This window comes from Prionailurus viverrinus, chromosome C1, assembly GCF_022837055.1.
Source record: "Prionailurus viverrinus isolate Anna chromosome C1, UM_Priviv_1.0, whole genome shotgun sequence".
In the NCBI taxonomy this organism is placed as follows: domain Eukaryota; kingdom Metazoa; phylum Chordata; class Mammalia; order Carnivora; family Felidae; genus Prionailurus; species Prionailurus viverrinus.
The window spans coordinates 47,411,061-47,421,948 of NC_062568.1; the positions used below are offsets into that span (position 1 = coordinate 47,411,061).

General features: G+C 40.2%; 1 long non-coding RNA gene across 1 annotated transcript; it reads left to right on the forward strand.

Moving 5' to 3' along the window:
• Positions 1 to 3,675: 3,675 nt before the first annotated feature.
• LOC125171671 (uncharacterized) lies at positions 3,676 to 6,992 on the forward strand. Its single transcript, XR_007154410.1, has 3 exons — positions 3,676 to 3,831; positions 5,847 to 5,977; positions 6,829 to 6,992. It is a non-coding gene; the product is annotated as an uncharacterized LOC125171671 (long non-coding RNA).
• Positions 6,993 to 10,888: the final 3,896 nt, after the last annotated feature.

Genomic DNA, 10,888 nt, shown 5'->3' on the forward strand with positions numbered 1-10,888 from the left:
TGGGTCAAAAGAGAAGCCTGCTAGATGGGGATAGGAAGAAATGTGCCATGTTCTTCAGGTTTTTTAAAACCTAAAGAACACGCATACCAAAATCTCAAAGAAATTACGTATATGGTTTATATAGACCCATGCACATTTATTCTCTCTAATAGAGACAGAACTTTATCTTTGGTCTAGGTGTTTGGCCAAAGTACACACTTTCCTTTGTCTTTTGCCTAGGTCTACGAAATATCAAATAACCACCTTCTCTGTCATTTCTGGCATTCCAGGACTGGATGAGACCAGTGATTGTCATGGCGTTACCATTATATATAATTGGCTTAGCAAAATCAGTAATACAAATAAAGTAACAAAGCATATTGTTTGGAATATTGTCCATGTGTGAATATTCACCTTCCAACATAAGTAGTCCTTCTAGATGTAGTCTGGAGTCTCCTTGTGAGTTTTTGTTCTTGTTGTTTTTGCTAGTCTCTCATTCAGTTGAAGAGCCAATGTACAGGTGTTTTTGCCTTAATACAACATGTATATTTCTTAAAGAAAAAGAAAAGCCAACTCAAATCTACAAAATCACGTATCAAAAAATAATAGGGGTTATGGGGAAAATAGTATCAGGGTCAAGCCACTCAAATCATATTCAATTTCCACTCAAAACATGTAAAACTCTATAATGATGTGTTAACAAAAACAATAATATTCCTAATAAAAATACACAACAGTTTAAAAACTATTGTGTGACTAATAAAGAAAGAAATACTACTGTATAAATAGGACCTTGCATTGGAAAAACACTTGCATTAAAAAAAAATCAACCAAAGCAGCTTGTAGAAGGGCTGGGGGCTGCTGAGTTATGGAGACTAGGGCACAGAGCACAAAGATGAGGGAGTACCTCTCCACAGGCACCTCCTGGAGAGCATGTGGCCAGATGGAGCCAGGAAGGGAACGCGGAGGAGCCGACACAGTGTAACTGGCCTGAGATATTCATCTGTCTTCCTGCACTTTGCATTCAGCTGCTGTTACACAGGGGTGCAAAACATTAACATGCTGGGAAAAATCACATGTGAACCAATGCGACCTCCAAGACAAAATCACTGCCTGATCTCGGTTCCACATGAGCTGATTCACACTGCAGAAACACATAGCCATATGAAAGCGGGGCAAACGGTCAGAGTAAAGTGCAACAAGAAAAATGATGACTCTGGAAGGTAGTCATTATGTACAAAAACGATTATTAAAAATTTTAAATAAAGGGGAAAATGGATTATAATTAATCTGATACTTTAAGAAAGAATGTATTAGCTAGTTAACTTTTTAAGTTTATTTATTTTGAGTGAGAGTGAGAGCGTGCATGCACAGAGCCGGGGAGGGGCAGAGAGGGAGAGAGGGAGAATCCCAAACAGGCCCTGCACTGTCTGCATGGAGCCTGATGAGGGGCTCAAACCCACAAACTGTGAGATCATTACCTGAGCCAATATCAAGAGTCAGACACTTAACCGACAGAGCCACCCAGGTGCCCCAGCTAGTTAACTTGGAAAAGTATGCTATAAAGAATTTGAGTCCATAAATGTTTTCAGACATTTGAATACTAACATGAGATATACTTACTAAGAAATGAAGAAAAAAATTATAAAGAAAAACCGTGTACCCCAAAATATTTTGTTCCTCTACCAACTTTAGTCCACTCATGCATTTAGAACCATCAGTATGAGCTACAGCTAGCTGCTGAGACATTATTATTTCTGTACTATTCAGTGCTGTTTGAAATTTTACCACTAATTTTTTTGTAATACATCTTTATAACAAATGGTCAAACTTCATGTGTATGGCCATGTCCCAGAAGTTGCTAGTAGGATGGCGATATTCGGTTGTGACTCAGTTCCAACTTAATACGGTTTTAACACTCAGTCATATAACAGATTTCATTTACCTCAATCCCTAATGAAGAAAATTATTAGGATGACTTCTGAACAATTTCTTATGAATAATACAACACAATGTAACTATTCTAAAGGTAATGTTGTCTAATATGGTAGCCACTAGCCACATGTGATTATTCAAATTAATTAACATGAAATAAAAGTGCCATTCCTCAGTCACACTCACCACATGTCAGGTGCTCAACAGCCACATGTGACCAGTGGCCACTGCACTAAGCAGTGCAGATATACATTTTTATGATCACAGAAAGTTCAACAGTGAGGCAATAGTTCTATTGACCTTCATAGCTTCTGCCAAATTTCTGAAAAAGCTTAATAGTGCCTGAGTCAATGCGGCCTTTAGAAAGTGTTAGCATACCTTTAGCCTCCTTATCGCCTTCCTTTACAGTAACAAGAATGGAAAGATTCATCTCCCTTGCTTTTGCCTTGGGTGCTTGAAAAGAGTGAGCCCACCCAGGCACCCTTGGATACAATGGACCACCTCTTACAGATGCTGTCACTGCCCTGCCCATATTTTTGGCTCTTATGACTTCATTGTGCTCCATCCATCCCGTACATGCCGGTATCTTCATTGCTTTGCCGAAGGCCTTTTTCTGAAACTGCTAGGAGACTTTCTGCCTGTACTGTTGGCAGGGCAGAAGTGCCAGGAAATTTGCACCCAGTAAAAGAAATCTTCAACCAATAATTGATAAAAGTTGCTGTGAAAATACTGTAGGTCCTTCTTTCCTTGGGTGGGAAATCTCTTGAGCTGTATGTTTTGCAGCACTTTCCAGAGTGGCGCAAGGTAGTAGCTGGCTCAATAGGCACCCTATATTGGTGATCTGGCTTCTCCTAAATCACTTTCCACACCTCACCCTGTGTTTCCTTGCACATCCAAATAAACCCTTTGCATCCAAATCCTTGTATCAGGATCTGCTTCTGAGGAAACCCAAACTAAGACAGTATCCAAATAGTGGGATGAGAGGGATAATTAGAAAGAAAGGGGGATTCATAATACTAAAGAAAACCAACATTTGTGTCTCTTTAGGTTGTGAACTCCTGAACAGCAAGGATTATATCTGAATTTTCTATTCCCAATGTCTAGCCCACATAAGGGGCTCAAGAAGTATTATAGCTTACAGTGTTTTTTCACACAGAACTGTTTCTTTGATATCCCAACAATTCTGTTCAGTAGCTATCACCATCATGGTTTTAGCTGAGTAAATTAAAGAACAAATTATTTATTTATTTGTTTCCTAATGTTTATTTTTCAGACAGAGAGAGAAAGAGACAGAGTGCGAGTAGGGGAGGGGCAGAGAGAGAGGGAGACACAGATCCAAAGCAGGCTCCAGCACAGATCCCAACGCGGGACTCGAACTCACAAACTGTGAGATCGTGACCTGAGCCGAAGTCGGATGCTTAACCGACTGAGCCTCCGAGGCACCCCAGAGATCAAATAAATTAAGTGAATTCCCCAAAGTCATACAGTAAGTCACAGTGCTCGGCCTGGAACCAGAGCACTGGTCACCCCGCTAACTTGGCTGCTGGCCTCTTTAATGGGCCTCGGCTATACCCATGCCACGCTCTGTGCTCCAACCTCTGCCTGACTGAATAGAGCAAAGTATGTTATTTGTTTCTGCTCCTGTTTCAGTGTTCTAGGTATGTGCTGTTAACCTCATTTTCAGGGACCATGGCTCCTTATCTCTACACTTGAACCTAGAACAAAATGGGAAGAAAACGACAGTGAATTCCTTGGTGCCATACCCTCCCATCTCTGCAAGTCACAATCTCTCCGACACTCGCCCTCAGGAGTCTCGAGGACTGTATTCCACCCAGGACTTCCCCACACAGGCAGTGCCAAGACTTGGGAACTATCAAGAAGTGACAAGAACTTCTGCATCTCGGGGGATCACTCCAGGTTTTGCCCCTTCCCTCAGTTCGGAAACTTCTGCTCTGTGAATCTTTTGCTTGGACTATTAGCTTTGTTCTTGATTAGTGCTACTTTCCCTTTGGGGATATGTTTTCCCTTTAAGGGGTTATAGGGAGTTTTCATCAAGCTGGCTGGTTCTGGAGTGAGGCTGCCTGGGTTAGCATTCATTTCCACAGCTTTATGAGACAGGGAGTGTGAGCCTTAAGCAAATTATTTTAAATTCTCTAAGCTTTGGTTTCCCAATCTGTAGAATACAGATGATAGTGAAAGTATCCACCTATTTAAAAAATGTGCCCATAGGTTCAGGATGAAATGAGATAATCCATGTAAAGCACTCAGCACATAATGGACAGGTAGTGACCATCAGACATACAATTGGCCATAAGTTCTATGTGTCCCACCCTTACCCTCACTCCCCATAATTTGGACCCCAAGACACCCACGTCTATCACTAATGGGGTGGCCTGGGCCCCCCTTTATTTAGAAATGGAATTTAGATTAACATGTTACCTCTTTCAAAATTAACAGGAACTCTGGGAACTTACAATTCTTCAACTGAAAGACATGCATTTTTAATGAGAGCAGTCTAGGAAGAAAGCCCATTTGCAAGCAGGGTGCCACAAGATGGTAGAAACCATTTGCCTCCACATAAAAGCCAAGCTGTTTATATCTCCCAGTTATTCACAAGACTGTGCTAAATGATCAGTGTAGGTTCAACAGTGAGCCCTGTACACGAAGGTGGCAGATACATTCTGGTAAACACATATATGTGCCTGTTTTTACATCCAAACCCTGAAAAAAAAAAAGAAGAAGAAGAAGAAGAGGTGGAACTTCTTCAAATAGAATAAGTAAAGGTTGAGAGGGTTTTTTAAATAAAAGTGGTCTTTTGAGCTATGTTATTCCTCTTTATGTGCGTGGCTACGGGTACACTATTGATTTCTTATTTATAAACTTTAATTAATTAATTAATTAATTTAATGTTTTAATTTATTTTTGAGAGAGAGAGGGAGACACAAAATCTGAAGTAGGCTCCAGGCTCCGAGCTATCAGCATAGAGCCTGATACGGGGCTCGAACTCAATGACTGCAACATCATGACCTAAGCCAAAGTTGGACACAATCGACTGAGCCACCCAGGCACCCCATGTAACCTTTTATTTTTAAATTAGAGATCCTATAAATCTGTGATACTGTGTATCCTGAACCAAAAATTTGGGTACAAAATCTGACCAATGATTTTTAGAAATTTCTATATTCATGCAAACTGTCGCTGTTACAAATACATAAGAATTAAATTCCACGTGGCTACATCTAATGAAGCACCTAGTGAAGAGCACAAATATATGAAATCAGAAAAGCCCCAGAGAATCTGGGCACCACGATAGAAAATCAAGTGACACTGCCTTAATTTCCTTTTCCAGGCTTTTCCACAGCAAAGCTCATTGTCCTGCTCACAGACTTTCAAGCTGGATTGATTAGCTAGGCCATCATCTTTACTATATCCAGTGAAAAACTATAGTTTTCAGGAAGACAAGGATTTGGTCACACAATGGAGTTGGCACTACTCGGTTTCTTATTGTAAAACAAGATGGAGTCATATACTCACTCCGTAGAAAAGTGTTCTTGTCAGAAGCTTACCTTGGAGTCTGGTTGGTTTATAACCTTTTAACAAGCTGTCCTGAAGATGGCGCCACGTGCTTAGCTATGTTACAACCTGTATCATTCGTGATTTCCTTCTGAAACCAACTCCCTAATGGCGGCACCGATTTACAGAAAGATCTGTAGGAAATGCTACCTTGAAGTGATATTCCTGTATTAAAGAATAAAGATTAAACTAAGTCACCCAAGCACTAATCTAATTAGATCACCCCTAAATTTTCAGTTAGAAAAAGGAATTTAGAGGAAAAAATACAGCAAATGCTGTTTGAGTAAGACCCGTGGCATGTTCTGAAAGTCAAAGTCCATCTCTGACCTTGTTCCTTCTCCTTTGTTTCCTATTTGCAGTCAGTGGTACTATCATTGATCAGATTGCTAGAGCCAGACACTGGAGTGACGTCTTTGATCCTTTTCTCTACTTTAAATTTCCCCTACCAGTGATGCTCCTTCCAATCACCCAGTCCCATGTATTCTAGTTGGTAAGTGTCCACATCCTTCTGTTCCCTCTGTACCAGTGAAGTCTCAGAGCACAGTCACTTCCTCCCCACACTACTGAAGAGTGCGTTAACCATTTCCCCTTTATCCTAGTTTGTCCCTCTCAGCCTGCTCTCTTCATCTAGAGTGATGTTTCAAAAGACAGACCCAATTATGTAATCCCTTGGTTTACAATCTCCCATGGCTCCCTAGTGCTCTACATGCAGTCAGAACTCTCCTTTTTTTTTTTTTAATGTTTTATTTTATCTTTTGAGAGACAGAGAGAAACAGAGTGCAAGCAGGGGAGGGGCAGTGAGAGAGGGAGACACAGAATCCAAAGCAAGTTCCAGGCTCTGAGCTGTCAGCACAGAGCTCAATGCAGGGCTCTAACCAACGAACTCGAAATCATGACCTAAGCCAGAGTTGGACACTCAACCTACTGAACCACCCAGGCACCCCCATTCGGAACTCTTAGATAGCCTACAAGGTTGTTTATAATCTAGCTGCCCTTCACCCCCATTTGTCCAGTTTCATCTTGCAACACTGTCACAGTTATTCTTTTGCCTTAGTCATAAGAGACTCCTTTTCAGTTCCTGGTATGTTCACCTCAGGGCTATTTATTTTCATTGCTTCTGCTTGTGCCTCCAGCAACAGCTCCATCTCATGCCTCCCCACACCCTGAGCCATCCCCCCTCCATCCAATTCATGCTTCTCTGGTGGGCCTCAGCACACACACCATTTCTTCATGGAAGAGACCCCTATAGTACATCAGGACCCGGCACTCCATATCATCCTATTCTTTTCTATTTCTTTTTAAAAATAATTTTTATTTATTTTTTATTTTTTTACTTTTTAGAGAGGGAGAGAATGCGCATGTACATGCACACGAGTTGGAGATGGGCAGAGGGAGAGAGAATCTCAAGCAGTCCCCATGCCCAGCTCAGAGTACAACGTGGGACTTCATCTCACAACCCTGAAATCATGACCAGAGCTGAAATTAAAGTAAGATGCTTAACCAACACAGCCCCCAGGCACCCCTATACTTTTCTACTTTTAGTAGTTATTTTATTTTATAATAATTAATCATGTATTTTTCCCTTGCTAGAGTACAAGCCCTTGAAAGCGAAGACAGTGTCTTTCCCTCTGTAACATTCTTACAGTGACCGATAAGGCCTTGCATCATCTGCCGCCATCACCTTTTCTGCTCTCATTACCTAAATTCTCCCTCATTTCTTCGTTTCAACTTCCTTACTTGTCTCTCTAACTTGCTTTCTCCAGCTTGGCCTCTTTGCTGCTTCTCTAACTTTCCAGGCATGATCCTGCCTTAAGGCCTTCATATGTGCTATCCCCTCTACCTAGAATGTGTTTCCTCCAGTTTTCTGTGTGGCTCTCTCCTTCATCTGCTTTGGATTTTTATTCAAAGGCCACATTGTCAGTGGAGACTTCTCTGACCATCCGATCTCTTACCTCCCACTAACATTCCTATCCCTCTCCCTGCTTTATTTTTTACTTTAGCTTTTACCACTGTCTAATATACTTTTATGGTTTAATATCATTCTCCCTACACTAGAATGTGAACTCCATAAGGGCAAGGACTTCTGTCTTTTTGGTTCAACTGTCTCCCCAGTACCTGGAGTTATGATCTAACACAAAAGAGTCAGTGGAACTGTTCCCGCTACTCTGACCCTAGTCATTTTATAAAATAAGCCATTCATCTTTTTAGGCACTAAATTATTCTAATCACCTGGGAAGTCTTTCATCTTCCTGATTGCTTTAACCTGTTATTTCCAGAATAAGTATGTCTTTGGAGGGGATGGAGAAACCAGAACTAAAAATCAATCTTCTCATGAGAATCTGAAAGCAAAAATTTACTGAGGTCCTTTAAGTTTCAGTTGTATCTGAATAATAAATATCCTGAAAACTAAGAGAACATTTGATGTGAGGCCAGAGCTACTGGTCTTATTAAACATGCCTCCTCCTCCTGGACAGCTCCTAGGGTAACGGTTCCTTATCTTTCTGTGAAGGGAGTAGATGCTCAGGGAAAAACTGATTCTCTCAAGTCACTGATGCCCTTTTTATGTTGAAACCCATGGATTGGCCTGGCAGTACAATCAGCCTGGTCATTTGGGTAGAAATGTGAGGTTTCTAAAGCCAAACCAGCTGTGCAGTTAGATGGAGACCCATTTCCTGAGCAGGAAATGGCAAAGAAGAATCATATTAAATGACCACAATATGGGTATCTAGTCATTTTGTAAAATTCCAACACCTTGCAATGATCAACAACTCTAGGGGAAAACAACATCCAGTCTCACAATATGTAAGCCTGATTCATGACTAATGATTCATCACAGATGTTTGATTCAACTTCCATTTCCAGAGTTATAAGATGAGCAAACAGATGCTCACCACCCTGTAATTTCAAGGGAATATCTTACTGCAACTACAACTAAGCACAGTTTCTATAGGAACATGTGAAAAATTGTTACAGAGAAAACTGGGAATGATCATTTATAACACAAAATAGAAGTGAAAGTAAATACAGCAAAATTTGAATTTTTGACCCCCCAAGGTAAAGATCCTAGTTAGTTAAAGCCAAAAGAAAGGAGAAAATGGAATGCCATATTTGATTGGGTGTTCTAAACACAAGATTTGCAAAAACAGCTCATGCCATGTCATCATTACAAAATAACAGAAGACTTGCCAACAAAAAGGAAATCATGTGGGTACAATGAGAAAACAGAGTTGAAGAAGCTGTTATTTAGTTAAACGTTCCAACAATGCAGAGGATTTGGGTAACAATTAGGCTGTAAATGATCAAGATAAAGTTTGGGAGAAGAGGAAGATAGCAGCCATCAATTGTGTGTTGCTGGAGTGAAGTTCAATGGGAACCAAACTGAAATGTTTGGAACCAGAATGAAAGTCTACATGATAATTTAATTAAAACAGACGTCCAGACCAGCAGAGAAGGAAGGAAAAGAGAGAGATGTAGAACTAGAAAAGATAACTTCTGGAAGAATTTCCTGTAATTGGGAGCGATTAGGTGAAATGGTGAAGTATGGTTGTAGTTCAGAAGAAAGGATTAAAAAAAATAGCTGAGATATGAATGAAATTATGTAAACTAAGCTATATATTTATCTCCTTCGTTCCAAAGGACTAATCTTTGGAAGTTGTTAAAGGGATTATATTCTCAAAGATTCTTCAGCTTACCAGGGGAAGGAAAACCAGACAGAAGAGAATAGACCTGGAAAAAAGAAAAAAAAGAAAAAAGAAAAAAAAATTTCTTAAAATTCCAGAGGACATTTTGTTACAACAGAAACCTAAATGATAAAATGAGGACTACAATTACTGATAGCCATTCCTATTTGGTTTCGGAAATGATTACCCTCTATCCTGATCAGAAAAAAAAAAAAAAAAAATTAGCATATGTAAGTCCTAGACTTGGTTCAAAGACAAACTGACTGGAAGGAAGAGCTAAATCCTGGGGAGAAAAAAAAAACCAACAAAACAACACAAAGCGAAACAAAACAAAAGTATGCTTGCTTGGTCCCATGTTGGAAAAAATCCTCCCTTATATTGACACTATTAAAAATAAATAAATAAAAACCCATGGAGGGACCTAAAATGAAACATTTTACCCAGTTCCACCGTGAGGGGTCTAAAAGCATGAACAAATAGAAATCAACTTTCTCAAAATATGTTCCACTGAATGCTATTGTCTGGTGAAGCACGCTGGGAATTTCTGGGTCAAACAATATTTGTTAGAGTTAGGAGAAATAATCCACAGTGGTTCCTGATCATCCCCACACATTCTTGCTGGCTATGCTGACATTGCAAGCCCCTGATCATTCCCTTCCTGGATCGTTTCTCGTGTCTCGTGATGTGTTGCAGGGAGCAACTTCAAGTACAAGTTAAGTAACAGTAACTTCAAGGGATCTCTAGGAAGGAGTTGAAGTCTCCCTCTGGGACAGGAAAAGACTTGTTAGAGATGAGGTGGGCTCCCCAAGCTCAGAGTGGAAAGACCTGCCTTCACACATACATCTGTTTCCATGGCCTGCTATGCGCCTCACAATTCCCACCATTTCAATTGTTCCTTGGGTAAAATGCCTTCTTTCCAGAAGGCTCCTCCTAAAATGCAAACATATTACCTGGGCTTATGAATATATATGAATATATTTATGCTTTAATGGATATTTATTTGTGCTTTAATGTCGATTAACACCTTAACATAGAAGAAATTTGGAGAAGAGAGCTGGGCTCTGAAGGAACATGGAGGGTGGCCTGTAAATTAGGAAAGGTCCTGGGATTGAATTTCTATGTGGCTAGAAGAGGCAAAATAAAAAACTGGAGTGATGCGTCATCCTTTTTCCTTCCACCTTCTCCCCAAATACAGTATCTTGGGCCAGGATTTATGATTAAGATGAACTATAAAGATGTTTATCTTGCCCCTTTCTTTTCCCTTTTAAAATCATCTCTTTTTCCTTTTGAACTAGAATGTAAGTTTGTCAGACTCACCAAATGTATAGGTAAGAATTTGAATATTAGGTTTTTATTTATTTTTTTTTTAATTTTTTTTTTCAACATTTATTTATTTTTGGGACAGAGAGAGACAGAGCATGAACGGGGGAGGGGCAGAGAGAGAGGGAGACACAGAATCAGAAACAGGCTCCAGGCTCCGAGCCATCAGCCCAGAGCCTGACGCGGGGCTCGAACTCAACAGACTGCGAGATCGTGACGTGGCTGAAGTCCGATGCTTAACCGACTGCGCCACCCAGGCGCCCCAAATATTAGGTTTTTAAAAGGAGGCTTGAGTCAGCATCATTTTGAGGAGCAGGGGAAGAACTCACAGGCAAATATTTCAAACAATATTTTTGAAATATTTAATATTTATTATTGAAACAATATTTCAAACAATATTT